Genomic DNA, 16114 nt, shown 5'->3' with positions numbered 1-16114 from the left:
AGGGTGCTTTTCTTTCTCCTGCCTCGCCCACCGCGTAGAGGGAGAAGGAGCCCAGGAAAGGAATGGGAATGGGGAGGGGTTGTCTCGTCCTCTGTGCCTTGGAAGCAGGCACAGGTTGGCCGAGCTGTCCAGTCTTCCAGCTGGCGGAAGCTTCAGGCCCGGCCTCTCTAGGTGTCACTACTACGCAGCAGGGGACCAGGGCTGCTACCTGGGTTCTAGATTTGTAGAAGGGTGTGTGACCTCGGTAAGTACCACTTTGAAACGCCCGGGAATTTACGTCGGGTTAGGATATCTGTCTTGAGAGATATCCTTGTAAAAGAATTTCGAGATAGAGGTTTTTTGTTTTCTGGGTTTTTTTTGTTTTTTGTTTGTCTGGTTTTTTTGTCCATCTAACTGCAGAGAACTGCACACTGACGAATGAGTAAGTTAGAGAAGCCTTGTCAATTTGACATCATTTTCCCTGTAATTCTCTCAGAAACAGCTTGGAAGAGCAAGATTGATGAATATTTATAATTTTAGGAAAATGAAAAATTAATGTCTGGTCTTGTTGGAGGGCGGGACACGAAAAAATGAGTCTGGGTGAGCTTGAGCGTCCACGTAGTCTCTTTTTAAACGATGGGGGTGGGAAGCAGCATATACAGTGCATCTGTTTTCTTTTTCTTCTTAAAAGGTGCTTTGGGGGCTGCAGTGCTAGATGCCTTTCTTCCCCAGCCTCTTCTTTTGTTTAAGGATGGAAATTTAAAGAAGGAGTGTGTGAGAGGAGCCAGGAGTGGGGATGTGTGTGTTTGGGTGTGTGTAGGGGGGAGGGGGTAGTAAAATGGATGGGGTCAGAAAAAAAATCCTTGAAAACTGGAAATGGATGTTATATTGCCTAGCATCAGGGTTTCAGGGTTTTGTCAGAAAGTAAAAAAAGCTTTATTAGCAACAAGCCCGTTTGTAACAATTGCTGTGTGCCATCAGCTGTAAGCCCTTAGCATAATGCTTCCAGCACATAGACCCTTTAAAACTGACTCGATGTGAAGGGTTTTTGTTTAAATGCTCTCACACACACACAAGCATGCACAGGGGTATGGTGGTACACACCACATACACACACACACATAAACACATTTGCATATATAATACACTATATACCTAATGTTGAAAAAGGGAGTGGATAATTAAAGATGAATCTTTAAATATTTATCCTTGAAGGTTTGGGATTATGGGGTGAATGAAATTTGTAGTGCAAAACAAATATATGTTGTTGGGTGGTATATAATTTTGGATGTGAGGCAAAAGGATTAATGAATATCCGTAAGGTACTAACTTAAATGTTAAAAATATAATTTATTTTAAAATGATCGGTCTGGGAGAGGAAATGACTGCTAACTGAAATTGAGGTTTGCAGCCTCAGTGAGGTGATGGAGAACAAAGCCTTTTATGTGAGCCACATTATGCAAATGTCCCATGCTTGAGCTGCAGGTACAGCCTAGTATAAAGCATAGCTCTGTAACCCTGTCATTTCACTGTGGGCAATTATAATTTTTTTGGCAATGAAAATAGATTAAATAAATAAAAGCTCTTGAGAATGCCCAGGAGGAAGATTATAGCCTTTCACTTGAATGTGACTCAAAACACCCATTTAACTGGGCAATTGGTGTCTACATATTTTGGTAGAAATCTTTATGAATCTGTAAAAAATCATGGACATTTCAGTCACCCCCTCTTCATGCACAAAAGCATTTCCTTCTTAAGGAAAGGTGAAAGGCATTTTTGTCTTTCAGTAAAAAGTGTTATATTTGCGTGTGTATGTATGTGGTGTGTACCACCATACGCCTGTGCATGCTTGTGTGTGTGATTTTACATTGCTTTCCTGGTAATTTCATCTGGTTATCGTAGGTTTACATCTGGAATCACGATTTGCATGTGATCAGAGCTATTGTGCCTTTAGGATCAGTGGTACATGCTGTTTATTTGTCCGTGGTTTATTTAATTTTAGTATTTCACAATATGCTATAATATTATTTAATTTCCAAAATTCTTTTTGTTGTTTTTATTTTACCCATAAGCAGAAATTTGCTTAACATACATCTGGAGATCTAAGCAATTTAAAAATTGAGCTTCCTTTTTTTAAAAAAAATAATATTTTAAATACATGAATTTTCATTTTCTTTGTTTCCCTCCTCTTTTCATTTCCCTTGCCCCCATCAAGTAACCTGTTTCTTTGTGACTGTCAATGCTGCTTTCAGCTTCTAGTTATTGTCTAGACTGTCAAAAGTAGAGCCAGTTTCTCAGGAATTTCAAATTTAGGATTTGTTAATTCTCTGTAGCAACTCTCTGAGGATGACTTGTTTACAGCACCTCCTCAGGGAGGAGAAGGAGGAAAAAATGTGCGGAGAGAGCATGACCCAGTGAAACCAGCACAGCCATTACCTCATCCTAGTAGCTACTTCAGATTCATTGAGAGAGCAGGCATCCTCTCAGTGGAAACCAAACACCAGGAGCACACCCATCTCAAGGCAGATGCCTTTCTCCTCCCATAGCAGCCTCTACTGTGTTGCTCTGCTGAGGTTAAAGGGATATTTTCTCTTTTATGTATTTCTTTTCAAGGATCTTGAACTTGGTCATAAGTATGCAACCAGAAATGAAACTTGGCACAGCATACCCGAAGGAATAATTTCATTCCTTTACCACTTTGGGCTTAAATCGATTTGCAAATTTTCTAAACATCACAAGGGAGAAGGAAGAAAAATGCTTGTTGGTGTATTTTTGCATGTTTTCTTATGACACCCATTTTTTTGTCAAATTTTACTAGCAACTAGATAATAGACTGGATTGTTATGCTTTTGAAAAATGGAGTTGCACTGTTGGACTTTAAAATGAAATAGTTACAATGTTTGCTTAGATGTATACATGACAATATGTGGATACTTAAAATATTCATTGATGTCCCCATAAGACTGACCATATGAAACCAACTTGGGGATTTTAGTATTCAAGTTGATCACTTTGGTTAATGAATTCCTTTCAATGCTTAATTTCCTCTTGACAGATTAAGATAAAGACTCTGAAATAACAGTCACAGTGGATGATAACACCACCCCCAAGTCAATACCATATCCCTTAATGCTAAAAATAGTCATTTAGGTAAGTTATTAGTAATGCATTAGTAGAAGTTATCCAAAGATAACATTATGGAACAGTCATAAACTCTTATGTCTCTGAAACATCAGGTAAAGATGCTGTTACGCTCTTTGAGTCATATCTGATTCTCTCAGATATGTCTGTTCTTTTTCTACTTTAGTTCTCCCTATGCCTTTCTTAATGCCATTGCCTTGATCTACTCAATCTAGACCTTCTTATGTGTGAGCAGTATTTTGATCATTTTACTGATTTTCTTCCCTCTCTTTTCATTCCATTCTTTTAAATCTCATATTTGAATGTTAGACTTCTCTAGGCATTTTGTCTTCAATACTGTTACTCTCAATACAAATTTAGCCTTCACTTTTCATTTAGGAGAGTATTTATTCTGATTTATTTATTTATTTAATTTATTATGTATCTCTTAAGTTTCTACTGGATGCAGAATATTGTATGTATAGAGACACAAAAAATACTACAGGGCTTCTGGCTTTAAGAAACTCATACAACAATGTAAAGCAATTATACTCCAATAAAGATGTAAAAAAAAATCTTAAAAATAAAGTTAGAGGGATTTGTTTCTTTTGTAATGGGGAATAACTAAGAAGTAACATTTAAATGAGCAGCTATTGTGTTTCAGATGTGATACATAAGTGCGAGGGACTGCACTTGGGCAGGGTAATGTCCCAACACCTCAAAGACAAGCTTTTATGTATCAGTTATGTAAATGTCCTAATGTACACCCTGTATATCCTTCTTTTTCCATATATGTATTCTCTCTATATAATTATATAAATATTTGTATATATAAACTAGGGAGTTGTAAATATAACATCTCTGACACACAATGGAAGTACTAAGTATCTCAAATACTTCAGCCAATCAGCTGAATCAGCTGTAGAAGGTCAGATCATTAAATGCTGGACAGCACATGAAAATCTCATTCAGATTATTCTAAGCAACTTTTGGTGTCTCAAGAAATTATTAGTCCCAGTAATTGATTCCAGGCACCAAAGCAGTTAAAGAACTACAAAGTAAGAAGTGGCACACGAAGGGCCAAAATCATGGGAGAGGGTCTGTGAGAAAGTTTGGGTGAGTAGGTGGGAGTAGAGGGAGATGAGGAACGATGATGATGAGGAACGAAAGCAAATTCTCAGCTACGTTTAGGCTGGAGATGAGCCTTTGTCTAAGTGGGTGAAGAGGGAAAAAATCTGTTTTGTTTTTCTACCTCAACATAATATTTTGTTTGAATCCCTCCCCTGCCATTACTTTGAACTAAGGCCATAGGTGTTTTCTTGTAAAATTTATACAGGATGCTTATTGGAAGAAATTCTATAGTGAATTAAAAATTTTAAAACAATATGAACACAATTAGTTGACTTTTTATGAGAAACACTGTGAATGTCATCTTTGAACTTAGTCTTTCCTGTTCAAGAGAGGTAAACTCTTTGAGTGGTGATACTTTTTAACTGTGATACGTTTTACATAGACATTTTAGTGAAATTCTGTGGACGTTAAGACAGAGCTCAGGATTTCCTTTTTCAGTCAGTTGTTAAATTTATATTGTGGATTTTAAAGAAAGTTTTAAACAATTTGTTTTTTATTAATATACACCAGAGGGGACAACTCTTATGTTTTGCTTTTTGTTATGTTAATAGGCCTTTTAGAGAAAATAATTTAACTAAGATCACACAACTTGACTTTCCTCTTGCTTTCTTCTTTTCTTCCTTTCTTCTCCCTCACTATCTTTCCCTTCCTTACTTTCTCCTTTTCTTCCTTTGCTCCTTCCTTTCAATTTGTATTGGCAAAAAAAAAAAAAATCACTGATCATTAGAAAATGCAAACATAGCCTGCTGTTTTTCTTGCAGTTTATTTTCCAATATATCTATATTTCTCATTTAACATGCAGTTTTATGCCAATTTCTCCTCCTTCTCAGGGCTCCATCCCTATCTTGGCCCCTTCTTTGATCTTGACTTTTATATTCTCTAGCATTGAACAATCTTTTCCTTGTATACCAGTCTTTGATCGTGCTTCCTTCCTCTAGAAGGCCTTTCTGAACCAGGAAGAAAAGTTACTACCTTGTTTCTTCCCATTATTTGTACCCAACTTGACTCAGACTCCCTTATCTTATAGACAATTGCTTATCCCAACTGTGTCCTTTCCAGCCTTCTTCAAATTAGTTAAAAAAAGAAAAATATGGTACACCTGTACTACAACTTATTGCTTTCAAAATGAAAAATTTGATTAGCCAACTGTATTTTGTTATTTTATTCACCTGACATCAAATAAAATGGTTTGACTGTTTTTTAAAATTGAATTGATTGGTAAAGTCATTATGTGTCAGGCAGTCCACTGTCTTTGTTTTATGCTAGCTAACTACACTGATGTTCACCTAAGTTGAACTACATTAATTTAATTTTAAATGAAATATTCCTAGTTACATTGCTCTGTACAGCATCAGCATTAGCCATCTCGAATCCATCTCAAAATGATCATAAAACACAGTACTTGAATATCCACGAGTATATTTCATTGCTTAAATATCTAGCTCTCTTATATTTAAAGCTAACTTATAAATAAATATACAAACAAATATACAAACAAACTAATAGATAGAATAATCTAATAGATTATTATACAAATTATATTATACAAATATACAAACTAATAGATAGAATAATCATGCCAATATGAACCCTTTATATAACATTACTTTAGGTATTAATGGATTTGTAGTTGGCCATGTTGTATTGTAACAATTGCAACATACTGTATTATGTTGTTAATGGACAGCAGTGAAATTATATAATAAATTGGTATGAGAAAATGTTTTCTAATTTTATTGGCTAGAAAGCAGCACAATTAAATAATGCTCAGCTTTGAAACTGTATTATTTTATTTGGGTATTGTGCCTCTAAAAATTGTAATTTAATCTTTCCTTTAGAGTATACATTTTTGAGCAGAACAATATTTTAAACAATATGTTGCATATTTTTCTGGTGTTTATGAGACCACATTCCTTTGGCCCACTTTGAAAACAAATAAGCAAAAAAACAGTTTTTAGGATTCAGCTATGCATTCTTTTTATGTTAATGTCATCTAATGTAGCTAGGAAAAGATCTGATTCTGTAATTTACTACGCATACTTGTTCAAACAAAAATCTGCAATCTGTAGCATACAATTTCTTTGCTCAGTGGACAAGAATATGGAGTCATAACACCTATAACAACTTATTAGTCCACCAAATTCGTCTACCTTGTGTTTCACAAAGGGCTAGCATGGTGGTATTTGTGTGTATGTGTGTGTGGGGGGGTGTGTATGTGTGTAATAATCACAGAGTTAGCCTTATGTTTATGCCATTTTCTATAGTTGAGATAAATTGTTATATAATCAGTTGATTTATAGAAAATTTAAAATTATACTTTGATGCTCCATATGAGAATATTTGGTATTAAATACAATTTTATAGGTAAAACAATGACATAATTACTCATTAACAAAATTAAATCAGATGAATTTCAAACAATTACTATATTTTTCTGTTTGGAGAGATATAGTCCAAATCTCACTGCCCATTATTAAAATCAAATGATACAGCTAAATCTAGTACTCAAAATCAGAGCATCTCCATGTTGATCAAATGTCCTGAATTGAAATACTGGTCCCTTAAATTTATCTTTTAAGAAGTGCAGGTGGCACTGCTATTGCATGGAAAATGCAGTTTATCTTCATTTAAACAGCAGAAGCCAGGATTGATGGAACTTTAGAAATTTTGCTGCTAAGAAAGCATTAAGAAACCACTGAGCATCCTATTGGAACCTAAATCTCTTATAAAACAACCAAGTGAGTATGATCTAGGGTTTATTTTAATGGGTTTGGCCATTGTGCCTCAAACTAAAGCTTGCCTCATTCATAGATTACAAGATGAAAATTATCATAGACCATTAAGTGGTCTTTGGTGAAACTGAGGTTTTGTGGGGTATTTTCTAAGTTCTTATCACTTTCAGACCAATCACTAGTTCCATGATTTGGGGTTTTTTTGTTTTATTTTGAAAAATACCACATTACGTGAGGGTGGTCAGTATCAAAATTGTAAATTATGACAACTTGGTACAATCTTGGACAGTCTCACTGCCCTATTTCAGCCTCTTCCCAAAGACTACCATCAAGTTTTGTGATAAGAATCCAAAGTTTTCCATAAAAAAACTGATATTGAAATGAGTAAACTTATTAATGAAATCTTTTCCTTTTCCTTCCTAATATATTTATAGTCTGTGTAACAGTAGCTTTTTGTAACCCTAATAGTTGGTGGCCTAGAAGGACTGTGTGCTTATACATCTGGAAACAAAGTCTATTCTTCTGTGCCTCTGCCCTATGACAGAAGGGACATCAGTTCTTAAGACTTGCTAATTATATATGACTTAGATGTTTGGAGAGGAAGAGGGGCCGTTAGGAGCAAATGGTGTGAACCTCCGATGTACATAAGTAAACTGGGACAGGGAGTGGTTAAGTGACTTTCCTGAGGTTCTGAGTAGTGGAACCAGGCCTAAGATTTAGTTATTCAGGTCAAACTCAGCCTGGTAAGGGGAGGCCAGCAAAGAACCATCTCACTCGGACTCTCTGCTTCCAATTCTGGTTATATTTTTGTTCTCTGACCTAAGGGTGGGGTGATCTGGCAGCATACCTGCCCCACTTTGTGACTCAACTGTGACTTTCACATGAATATAAAAGAGGGAGGGACTCAGGCCATTCCAACCAGCTCCATGCCAGCTCCACTGCTGAACGTGGTGAGACTAAACCTGGTCCAGGAAACACTGACAAGGCTGCTGCTTCAGGTTCATTCTTGTGGTTTGGATCTCTTAGGACAGAAGTTTAAACTCTCTGGGGTTGTGTGCCCAGACTCAAGGTACTTAAAAAGCCAAGGAGCTTTCCTCTGAACTTGAACTATCCATACTGATGCCTCCAGATTGATTGAGTTTGTATTTAAACTTGGCTCTGTGTTCAAGGGGAATCCAACAAAAATAGCCAGGTTGAAACTATTTTATGACCTATAACACTATGAAATTTTCTCAAAAATAGCTTTCCTTTTGCGTCTCTGCAACTTTAACATTTTTAGCTAAAAGGAAGTGAGCTAGAAAGGCTGTGGCCTCTGTGTCTGTGTTTCCCTCTTAACTTTTCTACTCTCGTATGTCTTCCTGTTTCTCTGCCTCCAGTGTTCCAGTCCTCTTGTTTCTTTGCTTCATCCAAGGAGACAGCAAATTAAATAAGAATTAGTTGTTTCCATGGTTACTGTGTTCAGTAGAGCTTCACCGTACCCACACTGCTTAGGCATTATCGAGTCTTAAGCTGACAAATATATGAAAGGCATGAAGAGCATCTTGGAGGAAAGAAATTAAGCAGAAAGCATGCTTAAATATTTAAAGAGAAGTATACTCCTAGTCACTGAAAACTGAAACTGTATACCACTATCTAGGGAGTGAAGGAATTCTAGTGTCATCCTTCTGTTAAAGAATGTCATATAGTATGTCCTAATTCTCTAAATGAATGTATTTAGTCATTAATCAGAATTGGAGTTACCGTTTTATCACTGAGTAGATGGAACAATTCCTTAAAATATTTTCCATGAACATTTGAGAAAGGATGGGCTATAAACGTTGGCTTCTTCTGAAGTATCTTTATTTTGAGCCATAAATATAGGAAAAATCCATCTTAATTGCACATCACGAATGTATACCTATGAAGGCAAATCTTTTAAAATAAGATATTTTATGCTTTTCTTCTTAGATGTGGTTTATTGAATTTGATAGTCTGAAAATCTAAATGATCCATAAAGAGTAAAAATTGAGTTACTTGTAGTGAGGTGGATGGACCTAGAGTCTGTCATACAGAGTGAAGTAAGTCAGAAAGAGAAAAACAAATACCGTATGCTAACACATATATATGGAATCTAAAAAAAAAATGGTTCTGAAGAACCTAGGGGCAGGACAGGAATAAAGACGCAGACATAGAGAACGGACTTGAGGACACGGGGAGGGGGAAGGGTAAGCTGGGACGAAGTGAGAGAGTGGCATGGACATATATACACTACCAAATGTAAAATAGATAGCTAGTGGGAAGCAGCCGCATAGCACAGGGAGATCAGCTCAGTGCTTTGTGACCACCTAGAGGGGTGGGATAGGGAGGGTGGGAGGGAGACGCAAGAGGGAGGAGATATGGGGATATATGTATACGTACAGCTGATTCACTTGGTTATAGAGCAGAAACTAATACACCATTGTAAAGCAGTTATACCCCAATAAAGATGTTAAAAATAATAATAATATTTTTTAGTAAATGATGTTCTTGGGAATAATTCATTTTTTAATTTTAACTTATGTATTATGAATAATCTGTACATGGTATTTTACAGACAATACATATTTGTATACTTGCTCATGAAAAGTTAGTGTGTGCAACAGGGATATTATTAATCTCCATACTTGAAAAATGATACCCTATTATCTTTCTTAAACTGCCAAACTCTCTGAAATGTAAAAAATGTTGCACAGGTATTCTTTTGGATGAAACAAAAAGTTAAAAAAAAAAGAAGCATAGTTTTTGTCTTACAGATTTTTAAATTTTTAAATAGGAGAAAATTTATAAAAGACAAAAATTCATGGTCACAAAATTTTAACATTTTAAATGTAAATACTACAGGGCAAATAGATACTTTTTGTTTTTCTTCCACTTAAATATCATGCTGGTGTGCCCTAAGTACTTCTTATATCATGGTCCATAAATCATTTATTTACCAAATGGTTATTAGATCCCTAATATACAGCAGGAACTTTTTTGAATATATAGGATATTGGGACAAACCACACAAATTCCTGCCCTCATGGAGATAATATTCTAGTGGTGGGAGACAGAAATTAACATGTAAACCAAATTTCAGGCACGAAAAAAATGCTGCAAGAAATAGAAAACAAGAACACAATAGAACTTGTCTGGGATGGCATAGGCTGTTCTTGGAGACATGAGTAATGAGCAGTAGCCAGGCATATGAATATCTGGGGGGAAAGTTTTCAGGCAGAGGGAACAGGAAAAACAATAGCCTTAAAGCAGGAAGAAGCCTGGAATATTTGAGAAACAAATACAAAGCCAGTGGCCCTGGAGTCTGATGAACGTGGTAGAGGGTGATGAGACAGGAAATCAGGGCAGAAGGCAGATATCAGGCCACATAGGTTCTCTTGACCATTATAAGGGGGTTGACTTTTATTTAATTGGCAGTGCATTCTAATTTTTAAGGTAGTAGAAGCAAAAATTTTTTTGAGAATCTCTTAAGAGCCTTCAAAGATTAATTATGTCTTCTAAATCTCTGTAGATATATTTGTTAACATCACTAATGCGTTAAATCACAAGAGAGAAATCATTTAGAAAATTAGAAATCAGTGATAGAGATAAGATTAGAGTTTTGTTGATATAAAATGCTCTAAACATGGGTAACCCAAATTGTGTCATTTTCTTGAGATATTGGAGAATTACATATATAAGTGATTTTAACCCCTGCAGCTTTTTTGTACCTGAAACTAAGTTTTTAAAAAAAATCTAAACAGAAAATTATAAATCCATGTTTGAGGAAAGTAGTCACAAAAATCACTCCAGTGTCGATATGAATGTGTTCTTTGGCTATTTCCCCACAGCAGCTTCAGTTATAAACAAGGCCAGGTGCCAAGCAACAACCAATATGGCACTGAAATTTATAAATGAATTCAATAACGGAGTTACACATATTTTGCTTCTTACAGGCAATAGCCTAAATGTCCTGAAATTCAGTAAGTGAGCTGATCCAATTTCATGATGATCTTTTTTTTTTTTTTTTTTTTTTTTTGCGGTACGCGGGCCTCTCACTGTTGTGGCCTCTCCCGTTGCGGAGCACAGGCTCCGGACGCGCAGGCTCAGCGGCCATGGCTCACGGGCCCAGCCGCTCCGCGGCATGTGGGATCTTCCCGGACTGGGGCACGAACCCGTGTCCCCTGCATCGGCAGGCGGACTCTCAACCACTGCGCCACCAGGGAAGCCCTCATGATGATCTTGAATCACTTTTGAGATTAATGGTTAGTTTACCTCTTCATGTATATTGCTTATGCTAAAATACTTAAAATGTAATTTTCAAATATTTGTAGACCTAGTATAATGCTCTCCTGAACTTAGCATTAAACACAGTTTGCCAGACTTTTGATTGATTGTACTTTTGGCATAATTCAAGGCTGTTTACTTTTTTCCTAGGCATTTCCTCAATAGAAAACAAAACTATTAATTTTTTTATTCTTTCATGCAGTATTATTTATAGGGCATTTTCAAAATATCACGTAATTTAGGAGAAAGTAGTATTTTTATTTTATAATGAAGAATTGAATTACTGTTGATTTTTCTTCAAGCTTCTTTTCTTGACTTCCACTTTGTTTTTAGGATTAATTAATTATATGATGTAAATTGCTTTAATGTGGAACAGTTAGGTAGAATGATATATCTATCTCCCAGACTTGCAATTACTCAAGTTAAATATTAAATATATGAATAACAAACCAACCAATAATTCAAATATATATTAAACTCTAAATAGCGTTCTTGGAATTTTATTTAAATGTAGGCCTTTTAATATTGAGATATCACTAAATATCAAATATAAACTGTTATTTCAAAGAACTGATGAAAGGCTTTAAGGAAAACAAGAAAGTGATTGACTTTCTTCTATATGTACAACCATGCTTATGCTATGGGATGTAAAATATACAGCATGTTGTTCTCCTCTAGTTGCCACTCACTAGAGACACAAGACATAAAGCTAATATTAAAAAGAATATAATGCACAATAAGGTAAATGGTAAAGAATAGCATGTCTTGTAAGTGCTATACAAATTTAGAGGAGGGAAGTATATCACCATGTGCAGAAGCTACAGATTTCATGTGGGAAGCAGGATGTGGAGTGGGGCTGCATAAGTGGCTTGGTTTGGAAAGCACCCGGGTAGGATAATAGCAAAAGCAAAGACACTGAGGTGACAAAGAGCAAGGTAAACCATATTGCCTGCAGTGGGGGATTCCTTTTGGAGAAGAGTAAGATGGGTAGGTGGTCTTGGATTTGTAGAGGTCCTTAAATACTGGGCTTACTTGGGGTTTTGGTTTTATCATAAGGCCATTTGAGTCAGTGAAGGATTTTGACTTGGGAGGGAGGGTGAGGAGTGTGACGTTTTAAGATTATCAAGAAAAATTTGAGAGGATGTAGTGACAGGTCTAGAATTTCTACATATGGTGTGGCATAGAGACACCAACCTATTTAGAGGCAGAGACTAAGGGACTTGTTTGGGAGCTATGGTTGCAGACATTTTCACAAACAGCTAAGAAAATAAATATCAATACCAAAGAATGGAGGTGGTGACACGGATCAAGATGGGGTGAGGAATGCCAGTGTCAAAAAGTTCAGAAACACAGGCTTGAAATAGCCCCAAAGAGTTAGAAGCCATGTAGAACTGTAGTCAATGAGTAACATGCTCTCCTATTGGGGTTATGTCATGTGCATGCAAAATATGTATTTTTACGAGGACATTGGCCTTGGAAAACAAAGCAAAGAAATAAGGACAAATTTCAATTCAACTCCTCTGATTTCTAGGCCATATTGGAAATGAACTATGTGACTACACAAATTACTTTAGTAAACCATTATTGCAAATCAATAGTATGAGTGTATAAAATTAAGTAAACAGATTTTCTTGCAAAGGATTACAAACATTTTTGTTAAATATTTATTTCTGATTTTAAATAGTTGCATTCTAAAAATGTTTTTATAAATAATATCAAATGTCAGGGTTGGCAAGCTATTCTGTAAAGGGTCAGACAGAAAAATTTTTAGGCTTTGTGGGCCATATATAGTCTCTATTGAAATTGCTTAGCTCTGCAGTTGTAGCAAGAAAGCAGCCATAAACAGTATGTAAACAAATGGGTATTGCAGTGTTCCAATAGAGCTTTATTTATGAAAACACATGACAGGTCCATTGACCAGTGGATTGTAGTTTGGCACCACCTGACATATACTGTCTTGGTTGAACATGAATCTAGAAAATGTCTTTAAGATTATAGTAACCATACTTTTAAGAGGTCACAAATACATAAAGACTATGTAAGGACAATAGTTATATATTTCCCTTTATGAAGACCCGTGGCATCTTTAGATTTCTTTCAAGTCAGAGCGTGTTAAAAACTACTTGACTTTGTCTTAAACCACTGGCTTGGTTTTATCATCTGGACACTAATTGTGGTTCTATTTTTTCCTTGGCCTCTAATAACCTCAGAATAAAGTTGTGTCCTACTTCAAGTAACTAGGCAGAACCTAAAGTATACATTTCACATGCTAACTGTTTCATGCTTTACTTTATTGGATTTCCATTTGTAATTTTTTAAAATCCTTTTTAGAACAAGGTAAGGTATAAATAAAGCTACATTCTATATTTTCATCAGAGATCCACTTACAATTAAAGTCTTTGACCAGAGGAGTTCTTCCTTTCCAGGAGTAAAGGTGATGTGGCATTTCAATCATGTTTGCTGTTCAATTAGGACAGATTGCATTGCTCTTGTTACTCAGTTTCCACAAATGAAATCATTTTCTCAAAAATAAACTGTGACTTTTGTGTGAATATGCTATTGCAGAGAAACAATTAAATCTGTTACTCTCACATTGTAAAAAAATGGGATTGTTGCTGCTAAACCTTTTGCTGTGGTTGTTTTACCACAAATGCTTTTCAAACAATTTTTCAACCCCTAGGACCTCAGTAGTCCTGGTAGAAAGCTACTAAGACCCAAATATATTCTCTCTTTTATGAATGCATGAACACGGAAATATTCTAGGGATTAGAAATCAGATATTTAAATACTGTTCTTTCTCTACAGAATGCTACATGACATTTCACACTTCAAAGTGAAATCTTGGACTCATGGTATAAGGAATGAGTTTTGACTTTGTTTTGTTTTAAATACTCATCATGTGAAATGATACTGTTGCCTTTTATTTTATTTTATTATTTACTTATTTATTATTATTTTTGGCTGTACCCGGGCCTCTCACTGTTGTGGCCTCTCCCGTTGCGGAGCACAGGCTCCGGACGCGCAGGCTCAGTGGCCATGGCTCACGGGCCCAGCCGCTCCGCGACATGTGGGATCTTCCCAGACCGGGGTACGAACCCATGTCCCCTGCATCAGCAGGCGGACTCTCAACCACTGCGCCACCAGGGAAGCCCGCCTTTTATTTTTAATAATATTCTTTTTAATACATTGGAATTAAATAACTGGTCTAATTTTGACTGTCCTGTTCAATTAATAGTGAAATGTATTTGTTTGATTCTTCTGGAAATGGTATAGTGGTCAAGAAAGCTCTTCATGTGACCATTCACCTGAAAAATATATTATCAATTAGATTTGACTTAAAAATGATTCTTAGACATAATCAGGGAAGTGTCATGGGAAATGACAATATTCTTCTTTAAAAGTTAAGAAAGAGAGAGAGAAGAATACCATATAAGAAAAAGATAAATTAGAAAGCCCCTGGTATTAGTTAGACGTTTGTACCACTTTATCAGTATACTTGTGTTTAGATTGTTTCACTGTAATAGTTTTCTGTGGTTTAGCATCACAGAGAATTAGAAATTATAACAAGTTGCATTTCAGTGAGACTGGAACATAGAACAGTGAGTGATGGGCCATGGCTATAGTTAGAGCCAGGTTTAAAAAATACCATGGCCTAGGCACATTTATAGGAATCATAATAGGTGTGATCCTGTTCTAATTTCATTGTTAGTGAAATATACAAAGTATCTCAAACATTAGCAAGAGGGTTAGGTTAAATAGTATTAAGTTAGTCATAATGAAAAAATGGCATCATATTTTCCTAAAGCAAATTCAATTTGAATTTCTCATGCTAAAAAAAATTACATTTTATTGTATATATCAGATGTAAATGGAGACAGTCTGTGAAGAAGGATGTAAATGGAGTATGCATATTTAACCTTGAGAACATCCATTTTATTATTTTAAAATAACTGTTTCAAGGTGAAAATTGCTTAAGGCTTCTGTATTATGTGGGGTTATTTTTCACATCACAAAACATATCAAAAACATGAGAGCAACCACTGGAGATTTTTGTAACAAATGAAATAACTGTGACTTTATGTCTTGTGATAAAATATATCAATAGTTTATTGTTTGAATAATTCTACTGAATTTATTCAGAATCCTTTTTCTGGAAAGAGAATGAGGAAAAGATAGTGAACAACTGCAGTTGCCTTCCCCAAATTATTACGCCCCTCAGAGGTTCTTAGATCTGTAGAGAAGGTTATGTATGTGGAAAATCTGCTCCCACCAGTGAGCCAAGGAGCCCTGGTTTAGGCCAAGGCATGTGTGAAAAATGTTCCTGCTCAGAAAAGTGCTGTTGACTTAGAGTGGCACTTATTCAGGCCATTTCTGAACTCAGGTTGGAGTCCTCCAGATGGAGTGAAAACTAACCTTCAAATGACACAGCTCGTTGGTGGTCAAATTTACTATTACATACCATCTTCATAAAATCTAGGGGTACATGTATCCAGAGCACAAGATATAGTTAACATACAAACAGTACTTCAAATCTGGGATAACTGTGTTATATAGTTAGTTATAATATAACCTAAAAATAGAATAAAAATGGGCCCCATATTGGAAAAATCTATGCAACTCTAATAAAAATTTTATTTCATTTTACACTTAAATATAATTTACTGACTTTTATTCTATCATCACTTAAGTTAATAAATTTGGAAATTTGGGCTTCCCTGGTGGCGCAGTGGTTGAGAGTCCGCCTGCCAATGCAGGGGACATGGGTTCGTGCCCCGGTCCGGGAAGATCCCACATGCTGCGGAGCAGCTGGGCCTGTGAGCCATGGCCGCTGAGCCTGCGCGTCCAGAGCCTGTGCTTCCCAATGGGAGAGG

At 35.9% G+C, this 16114-nt stretch overlaps 1 protein-coding gene across 2 annotated transcripts in view; it reads left to right on the top strand.

Annotated features, from left to right (window-relative positions):
* MAP2 (microtubule associated protein 2) overlaps positions 1-16114 on the top strand; it is a 277955-nt gene that overhangs the window by 256 nt on the left and 261585 nt on the right. The gene's annotated exons all lie outside the window — the stretch shown is intronic.

The sequence above is a fragment of the Globicephala melas genome, chromosome 7 (genome assembly GCF_963455315.2).
Source record: "Globicephala melas chromosome 7, mGloMel1.2, whole genome shotgun sequence".
NCBI classification, from domain to species: domain Eukaryota; kingdom Metazoa; phylum Chordata; class Mammalia; order Artiodactyla; family Delphinidae; genus Globicephala; species Globicephala melas.
Note: the sequence above shows the minus strand (reverse complement) of the source record. Positions and strands in the feature narration are given on the sequence as shown.